Here is a 21,270-nt window from a genome sequence, read left to right on the forward strand (position 1 = left end):
CATTATGGAGTCTCATCCCTACCCCATTTTCTCAAAAACAGATTTATTCCACTTTGGTTAAGTACATGCTGTCTCTGAAAATATTCAGTTTAGCGTTGTCTTCTGTTTGCTTTATTTTCAGTTGCACTTCTCTATTGTGTCTTAATTACTATAATGTAAATCAAATTGGATGTTGCTCTTTATTTCTTTAAAAAACAAACTAAACAAATCCATGGCCTACAAAAAGTCAGTAGTGTTGTGCAAAAATAGCAGCAAATATTTATTGAGGATATACCATAAAACAGGTGCTGTTTCAGTCTCAAAAGGTAAGTGATGTGCAGGCGATGAAAATAGAGCAACATGTTAGAAAGGGATTGGATGGTCAAAGGAGGCTTTTTTCAGAAGGCAATAGTAATGTAGAAATCTAAAAGACAAGAAAGGTAGCTAAGCATAAATAAAGGGGAAGAGCATTCCAGAACACCTAGTGCAAAGACCCTGCTATGGCCTGAATGTTTGTGTCCTCCCAAAATTCACATGTTGAAGCCCTAGTCCCCAAAGTGATGGTATTTAGAGGTGAGACCTTTGGAAGGTAATTAGGTCATGAGGGTGGGCTCTCATGAATGAGATGAGTGCCCTTGTAAGAAGAGGCTAAAGAGCTAGCTCTCTTTCCACCATGTGAGGATGCAATAAGAAGTCAGCTACGCTCAAGTCAGGAAGTGGGCTCTCACCAGACACCATGCCTACTGTCACCTTGATCCTGGACTTTCCTGCCTCCAGAACTGTAAGAAATCATTATTGTTTAACCTACCCAGTCTGTGTTTTTTTTTATAGAAGCTGTAACTGACTAAGACCAGAAATGTGAGCAAGGCTGATGTGTTGAAAACAGAAAGAAAACATTGTGTATGTGTGTGTGTGTTTTGTCTTTCTTGACTGCACAATAAACTTGGGGAAGACTGGTAGGAAATAATTTCAGAGATTTGGTCAGAGGCTTAGTCATGCAGAACTTTGTAAATCAGAGTAATGGGTTAGATTAAACTTCAAATTTCCACTGGAGGGTTTTATTTTCAGCAGAGGGAGTCAAGTTATGTGTAAGTTTTTTAAAAAGACAGCATGGAAAGTACATACACAAAAGATTTGTACTGAAAATAAAATGAAAGACAAGTACTTATTAAAGAAGTCCAGGCAAGATAGGATGGTGATGTGGATGAGACCTATAGCAATAGACAGGGAAGTGGGTGCATACTTGATTAACTGTTTCAAAAGTATAGTCAAAACAATTGGGGAGTGGCTATGGTAAGAAGAGTGAAATACAAGGCTAAACATTGCTCTTAGATTATTGGCATAAGCTACCAAGTGGGTGTTTTTAATATTTATTTGTGTGGGCTAGACTACAGGATGAGTAGAGGGAAGTTCCTATCTCTTCTGTTTGAGATGTCTTTTAGAAATCTCAGTAGTACAGTAAGTAGTTACATACACCGGTGTAGGGCAGTGGGAAGAGCTCACTCTGTAAGTAATGAATTTGAAGGTGAGGAGCATATAGATGGTTCACAGGCAAAAAGTTCACCCAGAAAGAATGAGTAGTTGGGGAAGAGAAGGGGGTCCAGGACTGAGCCAGGGATCAATGCAACATTGAAAAGTTGAGCAGAGGAGGATCAGGTAGCTAAGTAGGGCAGGAACAAGGAACCATCAAAGTAAGAGAAAAGACAGGAGAGTTTTCTGTCACAGAAGCCAAAATAAGAATGTTCAAATAACCATGGAATAATCAGCCATATTTAGTGCTTTTGAGAGCTTAAGAACAGAGAAATAATCATTCAATTAGCAATATGGATGTCATTGATAACTTTGACAAAATGGTCTCGGTGGAGTGGGAGCGACAGAAACACAATTGTGGGTTGATAAAAAAAAATGCAAGGCAGTAGGTGGGAACAGCAACTATACACCACACTTTTAAGAATCTCATAACAAAGGAAATAGAAAAATATGTTATTGGCAAGAGGAAGTTCGGCAGAGTCCCCAGAGAGCATTTTAAGATAGGAAAAATTGGCTACTCGATGCTCTGTGGTGACCTAAATGGGAAGGAAATCCAAAAAAGAGGGGATATATGTATATGTATAGCTGATTCACTTTGCTATACAGTAGAAACTAAGACAACATTGTAAGGCAACTATACTCCAATAAATATTAATTTAAAAAATAAACAAAAAGATAAGAAAAATTTGGACAGACTTTTACTGTGATAGGGGAATTATCCAACAGAGAGGGAGAAACTGATGATGCTGGAGAGAGTGTGTATAAAGCAGGAGAGAGGCTTTTGAGCAGAAGGGAGAGATTCAGGAGTCCAAATGGAAGTGCAAAACTTATCCAAGATCAATACCACCTCCAGCCACTGTAAGATAAGGCCATTCAGAATGAGTAGAAATGTGGATGGGTTGGTAACTATGATGTTGGAAAGATGAGGAAGTACCTACTGATTATTTCTATTAGCTCAGTAACTTATGAGGCAAGTTATCAGCTGAAGGTAAGGGGCTGCTGGAATGGAGAAGGCTTGAGGAGAGTCAACTAGGCTGTATATAGTCTTTGGAGAATGGGAAAATATACATAATTAACATGTGTAGTAGGATTGCTGGAGAGAGCTGTAACTCCTTTTGAGATAGGAAATAAACATAGTAAACAACCTCACTGTGTTTGTTTATTTTCCATCAATCCTTGGCATTTGCCTGTAAGCTTGGGGGGAAAAAATATTCATGTGAAAGTAAGTCCATTATTTGTGTAACAGAGAGATACTGTCCACGAACAACCAAAGAATGTTTGTTCAACAAAAGACAAAAGCGATGTAAATATTGACCATGCAGAACCCGAAGATACAGATAAGGGAACACTGAACATTCAGAGCAGAGAGAAAGGTAGGAAGCTGGATTGTACACATAGAGCAAAGCCTTTCCGCATAAGTACACAGCGACATGCAGGACTAAATATACATATACTGCAGGACAGCAAAGCCTCCTTGCAAATCTACTGATACTTTTACCAGCAGGGGCACTGTCTGCCTGGCCCCCAAATTCCCTCCTGTGAACCTTTCCTCTGCTCAGCCTAAGCAATGGGCTATAGGCCGTTTGCTCTATGGTCTTCTCCCTGTGGTCGTTGCTGATTCATGCAGAGATGGCTATCTCATCCAAGTGGTTTGATCCACTTTGTCTTGTTTATTTAAATCAGGATCGATTGCTGCCAATTTGTCTCTGCTGGTCATTTGAGCTAAATCAGTAAAATCAGGAGTTGAAGAATGAAGGAGAAATGCTGAAAAAAAGCTGTGATATAATTGTTTGTCTAGAAAGACAGACCTTTCTTTAAATCTGCTTTGATTCTTGAGAGCTTTACAGCCTCAGATATTAGATCTCCCCAAGACTTAGATTCCATTCCCTAAACAGTGCCCTCGAATAAAGTCCTATATCCTTATAGCAAAGTCTGTTCTGTGGCCTAAGCATTTTGCGTGGATTTTTGTAGTTTGTAAATAAAGACATTCCCAAGGCTAACAGTGAACTTAAGTATATGATTAAGCGATGGCAAGAATCTTCTGAAAATCATAAGATAACATGAAGAAGTAAATGCTCAGTGTGGACTGCCATGTGCTTAGTCATAGGCCATGAGGAAGAAATGAAGCAGAAATTCAGGTTCTATCAAAACAGGGACTCTTTCCTCAGCTATCCCCAGCTAAGAAATTTCATCAGCTACTGAATTTGGGAGAATAAAAAAGTAGTATCCCTCTGTAAAACATGCAGAGTTGCCATATTTAATCACGCTAACATAAATCATGTAGCACAGTATATTTATTCAATAGTGTGGATTCATTCAATCTCAAGCTTTCTGTTATTTTCATGAATTTCTAAACCTCAGATCCCTTCCAGAAAGGGTTAAAGATAAATAACTCAATGACACTGGTACACCCTACCTGGCTATTTTTATACATAGTTCTTGTGGTCAGAGTGGGTAAAACAAGGTAAGCAATATATGTGTGTGTGTGTGTGTGTGTGTGTGTGTGTGTGTGTGTGTGTATCTGATATATATATATCAGAAAAAAATGTTGCTTTAACAACACCAATGTACTAGGTGCATTACAATTACATTATGATATTATGATGAACCCTGGCACCTTGGAAGAGACACGGGGAAAAAAGGACTCAAGTTGTATTGCTGCCAAGATCTACTGTTAATTGAAACTTGCCCTGTGATGTCAGGGTGGATGCCTTGAGAAATGCATAAGGATACACAGTATCCTCATTACCAGGCTCCCCTCCCCCCCAGCATGCTGCCTTTCCAGGAACAAGAGACAAGACAGACTCATGGAAAAACTTCAAAACATGTATGAATGAAACATAATTTTTTATTTCAACATTGCCAACACCTCATCTTTTTGGCCTTAGTTCTAAGAGTCTGTAAGGACTTTGGGAATTCTGTTCGCTTTTCTTAGCTGCAATTTATCTCTAATTGGATTTAGCTAATCTCTAGTATTCACTGCTTTTACAGTTTATGATATTAAACTCAATGTAGCTTTTCAATTTCCTTAACTCAAAATTGGCAATAAAAATAGTTCCTTGGTACTGACATCAAAGGGTTGCTACGTATGTAAGCTACCAGGGTGACTCTTCCCAGCAAGGATTTGCATTAAACCAAAAGCTGTATTTCTTTTTTAAACTATTTTAACTCTTTGTATGTACCTGCAGAGATGGATTATTTAATCTTTTAGTCAGTTTAAAAATCAATACAAGCAAATGAGTAATAAATGTGAAGGGCTCTATATTGATTCAATTCAACCTGACAAACATTTATTGAAGAATTATTATATGCTGATCCCTTCAATAGGTACAGATTGGGACATGGTCCCAGATCTTGAAGTGTTTACAATCTTGAAAGGAGAGTTTTTATAAGAAAAACATACACAGAAAATATACTGAGTAATTCAAATAATAAATTAGTATCTGAATATGTGTGTGTTTACATGGGTATATGGTATATGCATGTAAAGTTTCAGGTGAAGATAAAGAACGGTAACAAGCAGATGGGTAACGAGCAGAGGAGGTAGCTATTCTGCCTATGTTAGTCAGATAAGGATTCTCTGAGGAGCTAACATTTTAAAAAGTTGTAAATGAAGGGAGGGGGTGAGCCACATGAAGATGGAGTGGAATAGTGTTCAAGACAGGAAAATAGCTCAGGTGAAGACAAGGTTGGCTTGCTCAGGAAACCATGAGATGGCCAGTGTGTCTGAAGCAACATGAATGGGGGAGAGGAAGGGAGATGTGGTCAAGTAGGGAATCCATGACCGCTAAGAGTCTTGTCCAGTCATGGAAAGAATTCTATTCTGCATGTGATGGAAACCATTAAACAGTTTTGAGCAGGTAAGTGACATGATCTGATTTATTTTTTAAATGTTATCCTGATGGCTACATGGAGAACTGACATGTGGAATGCCAGGGAAGAAACAGAGACCAGCTTAGAGACCAACATGGTCATCCAGGTCAGGGAGAATGTCAGCTTGGATTAGGCTGGTTAAGAGTAGAAGTGGGCAGACTAGGGATATGTTTTAAAAATAAAGCTTGTAGAACTTGGTGATTGGAAATGTGAAGAATCAAGGACATACTGGGTTTTTATTTGAATGAGTCATTGAAAAGTGGTGCTTGAAATTTTACAGAAAGAGGAAGTTTGTAAAAAAAAAAATGGTGAGATATGTTTGTCAGGATTGTATCAGTTCTGTATGAGACACGTTACTGTCACGATGGATATTAAACACTGAATACAAGATGTCAAGTATGCAACTGGATTTTCACATATGGAGTTCAAGGGAGAGGTCAGAGCTAGAAATTCAACTTCGAAGTCATCAGAACATAGATGGTATTTAAAGCCATGAGACTGAATGAATCACCTTGGGAATGAGTGTAGAATGAAAATAAAAAATAATGAGTAATGAAGATTAAATGACATATGTATAAAGCAGAGCTAGTAAAAGCTCAAAGATGACTTTAGGAATGTTGGCATAGGCAAAGTTATGACCTACAAGTTTTAGTAATATTATAAATGATGGAAGATACACGCACACACACAGACAGATATACATACCAAAAATTCCCTGTAACCTCACCAGTACAAAATAGTTAATATTAACTATTTTTATATTGTCTTTTGTTCTTTGTACATTTGTCTTTATTTTTTGCAGTTATAATGATACTTTATATGACCTTATATTACTCAAGTATATATCATAAGCACATTACAGGTAACTGTAAATGTGACCTATATTGAATGAAGGACACTCAAGGACACTCAAGACTGAAGAAGGGGATCACTCAAGACTAAAATTTCCATGTGATGAAAAGGACTACAGAGAGGAGCTCACTAAGTATTTGCTGAAATAGTGAATGAATAGATGTCTTCCATGCCCAGTCTCCGAGTCAGAAATTACTATATTTGTGGATCACTAAGGCAAAAGAGGTCAGAATTGCCCCTACATTTATTCAAGCTCCTTAGGAGTATCACTGGGATGGTATTTCCTCTTTTTTTGGAGAGAATGTGCCACAGAGTCATACAAGGGCAGGAAGGCTGTGCATTTTCCTACTAGGTTCCCATGACCCACTTCATTTCAATAATAGCATAGCATTGTAATGGAACTTCACCAATATTTTAAGGCTTTACACTTCATATTCAAAAATTAGTTCCAGTGTCAACTAGCCATAAATGATGAGAATGGGTTTTGTTTCATTGTTATTTTCAAAAGCATCTTTCTATTAAAAAATAATAAACTGGAGGGATTGAAGGGGAAAGGATGGGGCTTACTCATTCATGTTAATGGTAGCTTACCCACCAGCTAATTCCATTTTTCTTATCTCTGTGGAAAAATAGAGCTACACCTCACACTAGGGTTTTTCTTACTGTAACTGGACAACCCAACAGAAACTCCCTTCAATACTAATAACACAATGGTAGATGCCATTTAACAAAGATCTACATGCTAGGTTTATAGCAGGCTTAATATAGTATCCCATGTAATCCTCATAGCAATTCTATAATATAGATTTATATGTAACATATAATACATGTGTGTATGTAGGCATATGCATGCTTATATACACACACCCGGAGTCATAAAAGTTATAGATAACAGCTGATGCTTGAACTACAATCTGATGTCAAAGTTGCAATCTTAAGCACTACGCTACACACAAGTTCCCAGAGGTTTCCCACAGTGGCCCCTGGGAGACACAGTGATATAGTGTAAGATGCATGAATTGCAGAATTAAAAGGTCCTTAATTGAAATACCAGATATTAAACCTCTCTCAGCCTCTCATTGCTCATGTGTAAAAACTGAGATAATAATTTGTTTTTTTCAAGACTACTAGGAGGATTGAGAAAATTTACGCTAAGTCACATAGTATTATATTTGGTATTACTGGACTCCAATTCCCTTGAAAATCTGTCTTTATTTTTATTCCAAGCTTCTAGCCCGGTATCTGTGAAAAAAACTAAATGCACAAATGTTGAATGACTTGCACATAGTAGGCAACCTACGAAATATCTAGCTGCCCCATTTGCCTCGGGCATCCTCAGAACAGTCCATGGATTGTCTCTTTACTTTGGATAAAAGAGGGAATTAAGAAAGGTAAGAGTTTACTACTTAAACTCTGAAAGAACAGCATCCTATTTCAGATATTTTTCTTTGAACCTGTATCACTGGGTGACGTCTACGGAGATCACAAGTGTCTCAGAGTAGTGGAGATCAGCCCATTTTAGGCTGAAACATTTTCCAGGTAATAGATTAACATACTCAGCACACAGCCTCACTGACATTGCTTCCGGTAAGTTGCTTTTACTAGAGAAAATTAAATAGGGCTCTCCTGGGGGCACTATTTTAGACAAGGACGTCCCCTGAGCCATGAGGACACAGAGAAACCCATAGTGCTAATGTCATTCCATTTTGATAACAGATCATTTTCTCAGGTAACCCAGAGTAGAAAGACTGTGCGTGTGTGTGTGTGTGTGTGTGTGTGTGTGTGTGTGTGTGTGTAAAACAGCTGACACAAACCAAAAGAATGAGAAACAAACACAGCAATAACAAGACCCAACTACCTTCCCAGTTTGGTGGAACCTCAGGTCTGACAGCAAAATAAGGGAGTCCTAGGGACACCCAGTGAGCATAGCTAAATGCACAATGAATCAGGACAACAGGGAACATAATGAAAGAGACATGCCAAACATAACATATAGTGGGAGAGGTGCTATACACTGAGGAGAGGACACAAAAAGTCCCCAAAGAGCAACCGGGTAGAGGCCAGATTTTCAGCAGAGACTTAGTAATTTAGATCAGGGGCATCAGACAGACTTGGGTGTGAGCCCAGCTCTGTCAATGTACTAGCTGAGTGACCTTCGGCAAGCGATTTCTATTCTAAGCTTCTGTTTGCTCATCTAAAAGGGGAACAGTAACAGTACCTAGTTTATGGGCCTGTTAGAAGGTTTATAGTGAGAATGTAGCACAATTCCTGACATTTATTAAAAACCCAATAAATGTTGGTGGAAGTGGTGGTAGCATTCAGTGCTCAATAAATGCTCCTTCTTACTACAGTCTAGGAACTCGGCTAACTGCACTTAATCCTCCTAATAACCCAATGAAGTGAGTGCAATTATTTTCCTCCTGTAACAAATGAAAAGACTGAGGCATAGAAGACTAAGGAACTTGTCTATGCCATACAGCTGATTTGTGAGATAGCTAAAACTGAAACCAAGGCAGGATGGCTCTAAAGTTGGGGCTCTTAACAGGGCAGTGGGGATGGTGGTGGTAGTAGCAAAATTGTAGAAATGCAGTAGTTTATTGAAAGGCACTAATGTCATCCATCTTTAATAAGGCACTGAATAATTCATTTATTTATTCATAAAAAAAGAAATGAGTATTTGCTTCCTGTCAGATGTTCTGTGAGATTTAGAAAGCAGTGACTAGCTTCATGGGAGCCTGAAGAAATGCATGTAACACACACACTCTGGGATTTGAATTCAAGCCCTGCTGGTGCTGGGTGACGTGGGGACTGCTACTTAACTCGCCCAGCTTCAATTTCCTCTTTGGTGAAACTTCACGTGATTGCTATGAAGATGAAATTAAAGAGAATAATCATATAATGCACCTAGCATATCATAGAGCATTTGATAAATGTTAACTAAACCTGTCGTCTCTCTTTGCTTTAAACTACTTGGGTAGATTTTCATTTACATATGAAAAGTTAAACCCAGAAATGAAAGTTCAGTGACACCTAACACAATGCGTGTAATATCAAATTCCTTTCTTCCTTCTGTCTTTCCCCCTGTGCATCTTCCTTCCTTCCTACGTTCCTTCCTTCCATCATGCACCATGTACTGTATGTCTACTGCATGCCAGGCCATATGCATAGCACTAGGGATACAACAAAACCAGACAGTAAATATATGATCAAGTGTCATCCTTAGCGTTCCAGAGAGAGAGATCACTCTGTAATGAAGTGACCAGAGACAGTCTTGCACATAAGATAAAACTGAAGTTAGCCCTTAAGGGCAGAGAACCTGGACAGGGTGCAATCATCTAAGAGCAGGGAAGGGATAGAAGCAAAATGTAAGAAGTCCTAATGTGTGAGATCTTTGCTCATCAGTAACGGGTATCATTTGGCTAAATAAACTAATCATAGACAACAGCCATTATAATTAATTTCCCCAACTCCCCTTTGGAAACTTTTCCTTAATAATAACCTTGCAATGAAACCCAATGTATAAACCAGAAAACACTGAAGTATTCTGACTGAAGCTGGGAAAAGAAGTCCAGAGACCTTTCCAGGAACATGCCTTTTGCTCCAGGGCATCTACGGAGATCCCACAGAACTTCTGGAATGAAATGTAAAGCAAAAAAAACCCACAAAATCTCTCTTCAGAGAGTAATGAAAGTTTAAACATTCATCTGGGAACAGCCTAAGGAGAATGTTGAGTACAAGTCTGAGTAAGCCTATACCTAAAGAAATTGAATAAAGAATTTGATCAGGAAAATGATATAAGGAAAGTATGGTGAGGAAAAATCATCTTAGATAAATAGTCTGATTTAGAGGACTAAAATAATACCTGCAAGGTGATTAAATGGGTATAACTACAGTTTAATTTTAATGCACTCCCAAGATTCTTGTAGAGAAATCAATATAGTCTGAGTTGTAATAAGGATCTAACCACACATTTATATATAGCTCTGAGTACCTCCTTTAAAAAAGAAGGAAGCGGAACCCCACTAACTTTAGAAGTGTAAACACTTTTGTGTTTGAAATAAAATGCATAAATATTCTTCTGACCTTCAGAACTGTAAGGTAATACATTTGTGTTGTTTTAAGTCACCAAGAGTATGAGTTTGTTACAGCAGCAGCAGGAAACTAATACAAAACAGTCTCAATAACTTGAAAGATAGAGAACTATACAGAGTATTCTGAAGGTCAAAGAGATTCATTGACCCATTCCTAGAGTTAATTCTTGGAACATCTTTTTTCTGGCCACTTTGCTTTTCCTTAAAATTTCCTAGCGATTATCTAGGCCCTCAAGGTTTCAAATCATCTTGAAAACAATACTCTAAGTCACTAATCAGTTGGGTATTGATGGAATGTTAATAATCCTCTTTATGTCTCAGTTTCAATCTATTTAAAACAAGATCAATGAAAGTACCTAATCATAAATTTGGGGGAAGGGAAGGGGGACTGAAAATTAAACAAGAATTGTATAGCTTAGTATGTTCACTCATTTAAGAAAATCTGTTTGCAGGAAGCGTAACTACTCTGTACTAGGCATTTTATTAAACTCTACAAACATAGCTTCTACCTTCAAGGAGCTTACAGTCTTATATACTGCAGGCACTCTATAAGTATTGACTCTACCCTGTTGGCATATATAGTAAGTGCTCATAATGATGACATTTAGTTGTTATGATGTTGGCATACAGTAAATGTCAGTTTGTCAATATGTTTATCTATAAAGACATAGTGGGCCATTCAATACTTCTGAACAGTGCTAAGTATCTCATACACATGCAAGGATGATATGTAAATACACAAAAATTTTTCCATAACTATACACAATTCATCCAACTGATTATTGGAAATTTGCTACAGGATGGCCTGTGTCATGCGTTAGTTGATAGTAAATCCTACCATGATAGTTATTCTGTGCTTAAACTCCTGTGGAAGAACTCCTTTGTAGTTGTGGTATACTATGAATTGTCTTTTCTGGTCCATGATGTCATGGAGAGGTATGAATGTATAATCAATGCACTAATGCTCTATCTAATGAGCTGTGACAGCGTGTCTTATATGTCAAACTGACACAGGACATTTAGCAAATGCAAGGAAGTTTCCAAGAAAAAGACTCACTTCTGAATTTTTCCAATGTCCCCATCTCCCACAACAGCAACATGCACTCCTTAGGAGCTGTCAAATGAAAACAGAAATACAGACAGAGTGGTACACTGTCACTTAAGTAAATCACACCAGCCTTGAAGCCTGGGGAAGGTGGCAGGCCAACTTGGACTTTCTTGAAGACAAGATTAAAGTGCAGCTCAGGCAAAAGTCACTGAAATGAATACTTTCATATTCGAAGGCAACACATATTTACAGAAAATGAAATCTTGGTTAAAACGTTTTTGAATCATGTGTAAGTGTTCACTATAAACTAGAAAGATTTTGCTGATTTACTTTGTTCATTTTCTAGGCTTTTTCCCTTTCTGTGCTAATGGCAAGGTATCAATCATCAAAGCTGTAATCAGATTTTGCAGAAGGCCACTGGCAGCTTGCCTCCCTTCTTTATGAATCAAAGAGAGTAATGCATTTTAGAAAACTTAGCAAATTATGATTGTTCTTTAATTCCTAGCTGACCATTTCACCAGGCATTATGCATAGTGGCTCCTAACAGCTTTATTGCTCAGAGGAAGACAAATGGTGAAGGCATCCTGTACTTAACACTGGAGTGGCTCTTTGGAAAGATAATGTATATATTCAAAGTAGAAAGCTTTAGATAAAAGTGCTTTCATAGTTATACCTTTTATCCCCCAAGTTATTTTCCTGAATAAATATCTCCTAAAGTAGGCTATGGTCAACCAGCAATAAAAAAAATTATGTAAGTTTTGTTTTCAAGCTGGTCAACTTTTGAAATTCTTCATAGTTCCTTCAGGTGCAAGATTTTTGCTTCAATTTAGACAAGGACATTTTAGATTTTCAACCACGAAATTCTTTTGAAAACTTTTTCCAGTCCATTAAAATCAGATTTATTATGCTTCCTGTTTATATAAACACTGCATGCTCATTTTTAAATGACACATGGAAGAATAAAGTATAGCAGATAAAGTAAAAATGACCTAAAATCCCATCAGCCTGAGGTAGCAACCATTCATTTTAAGACAATTCTTACATACGTGTAGATTTAACACCTTCATTTTTCTTTCTCACCCTTCTCTTTCTCTCATTCTTTCTTTTGCTTTTATCTTCTCCCTTTTTGCCTCACACTACAATACCCTTAGTCGCTCTGTAATTCCTCCTCAAAAGCACAGCACTAAATGTAAAATGCAAAACTATAAAACTTACAGGAGATAACAACGGAGAAAACCTACATGACCTTGGGTATGGCAAAGATTTTTTAAATACAACACCAAAGGTACAATCCATGAAAGAAATAATTGGATTTCATTCCAATGAAAAAATTCTCTCTGTGAAAGACAATGTCAAAAGAACAACAACACAACCACTGAATGGGAGAAAATATTTGCAAGAGACACATCTGAGAAAGGACGGTTATCTAAAATAGACAATGAACCCTTAAAATTCAATAATAAGGAAGCAAACAGCCAGAGTAAAACATGGGTCAAAGATATTAACTGACACCTTGCCAAAGATATACAGATGACAAGTATATGTAAAGATGCTCCAAATCCTATGTCATCAGGGAAATGCAAATTCAAATAACAATGAGATACCACTACACACCTATTAGATTGGCCAAAATCTGCAACACTGACAATACCAAATGCTGGCGAGGATCTGGAGCAACAGGAATTCTCACTCGTCATTGGTGGGAATATAAAAATGGTACAGACACTTTGGAAGACAGTTTGGCAGTTTCCTACAAAACTAAATATACTCTTACTATATGAATCAGCAGTCACGCTCCTTGGTGTTTACCCAAAGGAATTGATAACTTATGTCTCCACAAAAACCTGCACACTGAAGTTTATAGCAGCTTTATCTATAGTTGTCAAAACTTGGAAGCAACCAAGATGTCCTTCAGTAGGTAAATGGATAAATTGTGGTACATCCAGACAATGGAATATTATTCAGTACTAAAAACAAATGAACCATAAACCATTAAAAGACTTAAATGCATTTTACTAAGTGGAAGAAGGCAATCTGAAAAGGCTACATACTGTCTGATCCAACTATATGACATTTTGGATCACTTAAAATTACAGAGTTGCACAGAGGGAGAAAATGTGAAGCCACTTAAAAAAAAAAAAGGCAGTGGATTAGAGACTCTTATCAGTGCAAACACCTTGTCAAATTGGTAGTGACACTGGTACTCTTATTTGCTCTCTCCTCTTTCCTCTTTTCCAAGCAAAAACTTCTCTGATGTTTTTCTAGCAAAAGTGTCTCTGGAGCTTTTTACCTGTTTTAATTGACATTGGTTTTAGGTTAATTTTCTTTCATTTTTATATACTGATTGATTTGCACAGTAAAGAAAGAAAAACAAAACAACATAATAGCTAATTTGGTGAAACCTTGCCAACTGGCTTTCACAGTGTGAAACAGACTTTAAAGTTTTATCCATCTGGTGCTACTTAATCTACAAGTTCACCATTCCTCACCATCAAGGATCAGATTTCTTTCCCTCCAATCCCACTTTTAGAAAGTGTGTGTGTGTGTGTGTGTGTGTGTGTGTGTGTGTGTGTGTAGAATTCGTTCATTTAGTCAAAAGCAGTGTCTGTCATCTGCTTAGTAATAATGATGGCGGGTAAGAAGTAGCAAGCAGTGTCACTTTTTTTTTTTTTTTTGAAGGATATTCATTTCAGAAATACAGAGGGCTCTATCTCCTAAAATGAGAGCAAAAACATTTGCCCGGCTAAGTCCCATGGATTGTCTTAACTCTTATGCCTGCATCTATGCTACAACCCCCCTCCTTCTCTAGATGTATCTTGTCCTTCCAAGTCTGGTTCATACCCCATCTACTTCAAGAAACTTTTATTGTTTTACATTTTCTCCCCTATGATCATCTCATCAGCACCATACATTCATTCAAACACCCAGTTTCATTTCACTCATTTTGCTTTGTTTTCCAAACATTTTTTCTGTTCCTTGAGGCTGGGAATCACGCAGCATGGTACGCACAGGAAAACCATGATGCTGAGCACATAGCAAGAGACTAAAGGATAGTAACTGGATTTTTATTTATTCAGAAAATAATCACTGAGCATCTATTATATCATAGATGTACCAAGTGTACAGCTGTCAACAAGACTCTCATAATATGGTAGAAAAAGAAAACATTAAATTAAAAATTATTTGCAAAATTGTATTTACAATTACCATGTGTATTAGGAAGAAGAAATGAGACTGTATGAATAGCTATACCTGGAGAAGCCATTCTAGTCCTCCCTGGTTAATACTTAAGCTTCCTAGGGGCAGAGATATTGGAGTGTAGTCTATGAAGCAAGTTAGGAGACTAGGAGATAAAGAGTAGTCTGCTCTTATGGAATTTGGCAAGTGGGACTATTCTAACTGGTTGTGGGACGAGACTGTCCCAGAGAATGGCAACTATCCAGGGACCACAGTTCACTGAAGACCACAAACTAAACAGGGCTGGTACCTACCATGGATTCATACCCTAGCAGTTCCCTGGTATAAGTAGCCTATTGCAGGCATTCTGAAAAAGTCTTTTCAGCATTCTTAATTGAATGTCAAGTTTAGGTAGTTATCTCCTTTTGAGTGTTTGTAACAAATCATCATTTTTCACCTCTTGTGCTGTGTTATGGGCTCAAATGTGCCACTTACACAAAATTAATCTGTTGAGGCCCTAACCCCCAGTACCTCAGAATGTGACTGTATTTGGAAGTAGGGTCTTTAAAGACCTGATTAAGTTAAATTAAAATGAGGCCATTATGCTGGGGCCTGATCCAATATGAATGTTCTCATAAGAAGAGGTAGAGACACCAGGGAGGCACCTGACAGAGGAAAGGTCATGTGAAGATACAGCAAGAAGGTGGCCATCTGCAAGCCGAGGATAGAGACCTCAGAAGAAACCAACCTGCCAACACCTTGATCTCGGATTTGTGATCTCCAGAGCTGTAAGAAAATAAATGTCTCTTGTTTAAATCACCAAGTCAGTGATATTCCCTATGGGGCATTCTGGAGACAGACTCCTCCCCATATCCTCTGCTTTAGCGAGTCTCTGAAAAACCTAGGTAACAGGATCAGCACATTTCCTGAGCTGTTTTACAGATGCTAAAACCCCCACCAAATGGAAGGCTTTGGTTAACTACTTGATGACCTTGAGCACATAGGCCTACTAGAGCCTGAGGATTGATAATGTTAACCCCCGTGACACTGCCCTGTTACCTCACCATCAACCAATCAGAACTATACACAAGCTGATCACAGACCATGCACTTCCTCTCCCTCACCTTGCCTTTAAAAATGCCTTCCTGGGCTTCCCTGGTGGCGCAGTGGTTGAGAGTCCGCCTGCCAATGCAGGGGACACGGGTTCGTGCCCCGGTCCGGGAAGATCCCACATGCTGCGGAGCGGCTGGGCCCGTGAGCCATGGCCGCTGAGCCTGCGCGTCCGGAGCCTGTGCTCCGCAACAGGAGAGGCCACAACAGTGAGAGGCCCGCGTACCGCAAGAAAAAAATGCCTTCCTGAGACTCAGCAATCCCACTACTGGGCATATACCCTGAGAAAACCATAATTCAAAAAGAGTCATGTATCAAAATGTTCACTGCAGCTCTATTTACAATAGCCAGGACATGGAAGCAACCTAAGTGTCCATCAACAGATGAATGGATAAAGAAGATGTGGCACATATATACAATGGAATATTACTCATCCATAAAAAGGAATGAAATTGAGTTATTTGTAGTGAGGTGGATGGACCTAAAGGCTGTCATACAGAATGAAGTAAGTCAGAAAGAGAAAAACAAATACCATATGCTAACACATAGATATGGAATCTAAAGAAAAAGAAAATGGTGAGAAGAACCTAGGGGCAAGACAGGAATAAAGATGCAGACCTACTAAAGAAAGGACTTGAGGATATGGGGAGGGGGAAGGGTAAGCTGGGACAAAGTGAGAGAGTGGCATGGACATATATACACTACCAAAATAGAGAGCTAGTGGGAAGCAGCCGCATAGCACAGGGAGATCAGCTCGGTGCTTTGTGACCACCTAGAGGGGTGGGATAGGGAGGGTGGGAGGGAGGGAGATGCAAGAGGGAAGAGATATGGGAACATATGTATATGTATAACTGATTTACTTTGTTATAAAGCAGAAACTGACACACCGTTGTAAGGTAATTATACTCTAATAAAGATGTTAAAACAAACAAAAAATAAATAAAAATGCCTTCCTGAAACCCATGATAGTTAGGGCTTTTTGAGCACTAGCTATCCCTGATTCCTTGTCTGGCACCTTATAATAAACCCTGCACTTTCTTTCATCACATCCTGGTGTCAGTATATTGGCTTTACTGTGCGCTGGCAAGTGGACCCACGTTTGGTTCGGTAAAAATGGCAGCCCAGCAAACTAACACATAAAGTTACTTGGCCTTTCTGTTTCTGTAAGTTCCCATCCTAACTAATCAGAGTTTCTGCCTCTGATGAGTAGAGTCCTTACCTCTTCCTCACAACCCACCAAAACATAATTCTCTTTTTTCCTTAACATTAAGATGGTATGTTATTCTGTCTGGCACCTGCCACAGAAGAACTTCAAGTCTAACTAAATGCTATTCACATTGAACCTGATGAGTCCAGGTGTGGATGGTATTGCAGACACAGAAAATTCATTTGTTACTACCAATGACCTGCTCTCTCTCTTAATTTATTCTGCCATCCCTAAGTTGCCAGGATACAGAACTCCTTTCCTCAGTCAATACCTCCTCAAAAAAACTTTTTTATATAAAGTGGAAAATGCAAAACCCTCACTCATATTTTAGCCAGCTAGATCCTAGTCTGTACCTGACTTTCTTGATTTATATCCTCCCTATATTTGCAGAGCTCTCCTTTGAAATACTACTTCTTGAGTATCATGACTTGAGTTGGCAAAATTTCTGCAGAGCAGCTAGATAAACTTTATATACTTGAGGGTCTTTGATTTATTATTTTTCTAGTTTCAAGGGGCTTCTCACAGGCCATTTTAAATTGGGTATTAGAATTAAGGGTGCCTTTGAAAAAGTCACTTTTATACACAGATATATCTTCTGTCCTTGTTCTGAAGCAATATTGTGTAAGCATAAAATAATCCTCATCGAATTCTCTTAGCCCATATATCACCCTGGAAAACTGAAAAGACTCTTTCCTGGAATTAGATACGGAACACTGCAGAACACTCCTGGCTCTCTTTGGTTGCAGGGGTACCTTATGTGCTAGGGCCAACACTTTCAATGCTCAGGAAAGTCATGATCTGAATCATCTGGAGTTAGTTGTTTAAACATTTCAGAGGAGAAATAAATTGAGGGCAAAACATGGTACAGAAGTTAGTATGCAGGGGCTTATCTAAGACATTGATAGTCTCCAATGCTCATTGGTTTTAAAGATACATCTAATATGTTACAAGTTGAAATCCAGTGCTTTTAACAGAGTAGATGCTGACAATCTAATAACTAAGTGGAACAAACCACCTTCAATCAATTCATCAGTCAATGGTCATTATTCTTTCCTTTTATCATCATATTCTCAGAAACATAGTTGAATTTAATTCATGGAACTTCAGGAATCTGTTGTTAACAGAACAAGAGCAGCAAGAACCTGATTTTACGAGGTACATTATTCACTGTTAAAAAACCCTGAATTATTCAATACTCAAACACTGAATTTCACCTCAAAACTAGGCACTTGATGAAACTATAAAGAAAAAAATTATATCTTTCTCTTTGTTCACATATTTACTTTTTTAATAAGAAAAAGAAAATATTGGCAATCATTTAAAAATGCTGTTTTGGGTGGATTTTTTAGTTGGAGAGTTTATTTTGAAGGCTAGAATCTAGTTGGATTCATGCAGAAATTTTACTTTCTCCTTAATCTGGAGAAGTCATCCAGAAAGGAGAGGATTTAGGGGGACATTAGAGGTCATATGCGGTAGAACCAAGGATTTTTCTACCACGTCCACTCTGACAAACTGCCACCTACTATTACTAAGGATAAGCTAGTAACCCCCGATAGGTGGAGTTCCTTCCCTCAATACTTCCTCCTCAAATGAAAGTTAATCCAAACAGCACTATTCTTTTGAAATGCGAGTTAATCAGAGGGTCAACTCTTTCATAATTTAATCAGGCTTGTGATGAGCTAGCATCCCAAATGGGCCCTCAGTGTCATTTATCCAACCCCACTGTTTTGCTCATAAAAAACTTGAAGCCCACGGGTATTTGAAAAGTCACACAGTTCGTGATCTAACTGGAATGGAACACTTGGTTCCCCTCTTGGACCAAGACTCTCTCCAACCCAGCACACGTCTTGCCAGCTTGAGCTAGACCAGATTTAAAAAATCCCATGCTAAGCCTCCTTTTACACATTGTCCATCCTCAAATTTGATCTGGTCTTGAGAAACTATGCTGTTTAGAGAGATATTCATGGGCAAAAAAGATAGAAACAGATTAACTAGCTCTGCCTTACTGTCATACATGGCATTTCTCCTAAAGATTGTTCTTTATATCACCATTAGATTCAAATACATCTCAGAAATAATTTTCAGAAATTACTTGTTTGCAGATCCTCTGGGTCCAGTCAATGAACCGGGATTCTGAAGACTCAGGAGGAATAATTCATTTCAGGTAGCCTCATCTCTCAGAGTATCATACTTTGGAAAAAAAGGATAATTATGAATTTTCCAATATACTGAAGAATAGCTACTCACTCTGTGTTACTTGTCAACGTATCTTGGGGGGTATTGGGATGGAATCAAATACGTCATACCATGACATTTAAATGTTCACAAACCTAAGTGATATTCTTGGAAAAAACGTACTTTACCATTCCTATTCATTTTCATGCAATGTTTAATTATACCAGAGACAGAAGAAAGTATAATGTGAGAGGAAGGAATCATCCATGCAGTACTCTTGAGAGAATGAAACTTACGGAAGATTTTTATTATAATAACATTGAGATGGCATGAACATTCCTGCTCTGTAAAAGCAACAAAGTTCTCTTTGACCTCTCTGAAACTAAAGTAGAATGTATAATTTCTTCTTCCGTTTGTCATTAATAGAAGACTACTGTCTAAATATTGAGTCCAAGGCCACAATTTGGAAATATGTAGATGTGGCTCTCACTTTAACAGGAAGAAATTTAATTCAAAAACAGAGGTATCCCAAACGGCTGCACTTTATTCTTCAATCTTAAAAAACAGACATAGCCTCACCACTCTACTACAGATCTGTTGGCTGTGGCTGACTCATTCATTAAAGTCAACAAATATGTATTGAGTCTCCACCATGACCCAGGCATTGTTCTTCCCATATTCTAGTGGGAAAAGACAAAAAAATATGGAACAAATAAATCATGTCAGATCATGGTACATGGGAAGCAAAGTGAAGGAGGGAAATGGACATGGAGAGTAAGGCATCACATGGTTGCTATTTTATATAAAGTCATGGGGAGAAAAGTCTCTAATAAGGTGATATTTGGGTCGAGACTGGAAGGAAATGAGGCATGAGTCATGGGTATGCCTGGAAGAAGAGCATTCTAGGAAAGGGAAAGGCAAGTGCAAAGGCCCTGAGGCGGGACTGTATTTAGCATGCTAGAGAAAAAACAAAGGAGGCCAGAGGAGGAGAGGAATGACTGAGAGGGCAAGCTATAGTGGATGAGGTAGGAAAGGTGGTGGGGGTTAGGTCATAACGGACTTTGGCTTTTACTCTTTATGAGATAGAAAAACATCTCACTGGTTTTGGAAGGTTTTGAGCACATAGTTAATAAACATTGCCTGATATATGGAGAAGAGACAAGAAGGGGATAAAAGTGGAAACAGGGAAAACCAGTCAGGAGTCTACTGTAATGATCCACATGAGAAGTATGACAGCTCAGACCACGTAATAGCTGATGAACATGTGGTTTCTCCTTTCTCAGTTCCTGGGCATATTTAATGGGCCTTCCCTAACCTAGTAGACCCTACCTGCTCAGAAACCTTCCCTCTGCTGAATCTACCATCAAGAATGTCTGGAGCCTGCCGTATTCTCTTCCTACCCTCTAGCCTAGGCTGTCACCACTACTGTGATCTGTGATGAGCATCAAAGCAGATCTACTGGCTCTCAAATCTGTATTCAAATATATGGAGGCCTAGGGAGGCTCATGAGTGCCAACTATTAAATCCAGTCTTCTCACTATGCAATACCCCTCCCCACCTTAGCTCTGGTTGGGTCTCACATTATTAGGTGGAGAAGCTATGCAGAACGGTTTCTCCCTGAGTGTGGAAGAAAGCACCTGTGTTTCCCTCCACTCATACCTAAAGAGGCAGACAGGATTCATGTGGGAGCATCTCTCTTCCTCATGCTTTCTTCTCCCCTCCTTCATTTTAATCCCTTCTGGGATAAAAAGGATTAACTTTTCTTTAATGCCTTTGTGGCATATTATCTAGTATTTAGTAAGAAGATTTTGCCTAGCTATCCTAGGTAAAGGGATAAGTCTTTTCTAAGATAAGAGAAATGTGAAAACTGAGTCTGAGCTTTGTTCTTTACTGACGAAAGTAATTTGGAAATGTCTGTCTGGTTGTCTTACCAAGGACACCGACTGTTTTGCTAAAGAAGGCAAATACCTACTTTCTTCTTATTTGGGGTAAAAGACCTGATAGTTAGGCCTGCAAGATGGAAAGCTACAAGAGATCATGATTTATGATTAAAATATACTAGTTTGTCACTTGCTAAATATTACCCCTGGAAGAGTCATGATAAATGCCAAATATCAAATAAGTAAAATGATGAATTATTCAATAAATAGTGTATATTAGTTTCCTACTGCTTTTTAAACAAATAACCATAAATTTCATGGCTTAAAAGAACACAAATTTAGGGCTTC

The 21,270-nt window shown here is 38.4% G+C and overlaps 1 pseudogene; it reads left to right on the forward strand.

Annotated features, from left to right (window-relative positions):
• The first annotated feature begins 1,802 nt into the window (after window positions 1–1,802).
• Window positions 1,803–21,270, forward strand: part of LOC116741325 — a 131,969-nt pseudogene continuing 112,501 nt past the window's right edge.

The sequence above is a fragment of the Phocoena sinus genome, chromosome 16 (genome assembly GCF_008692025.1).
Source record: "Phocoena sinus isolate mPhoSin1 chromosome 16, mPhoSin1.pri, whole genome shotgun sequence".
Classification (NCBI taxonomy): domain Eukaryota; kingdom Metazoa; phylum Chordata; class Mammalia; order Artiodactyla; family Phocoenidae; genus Phocoena; species Phocoena sinus.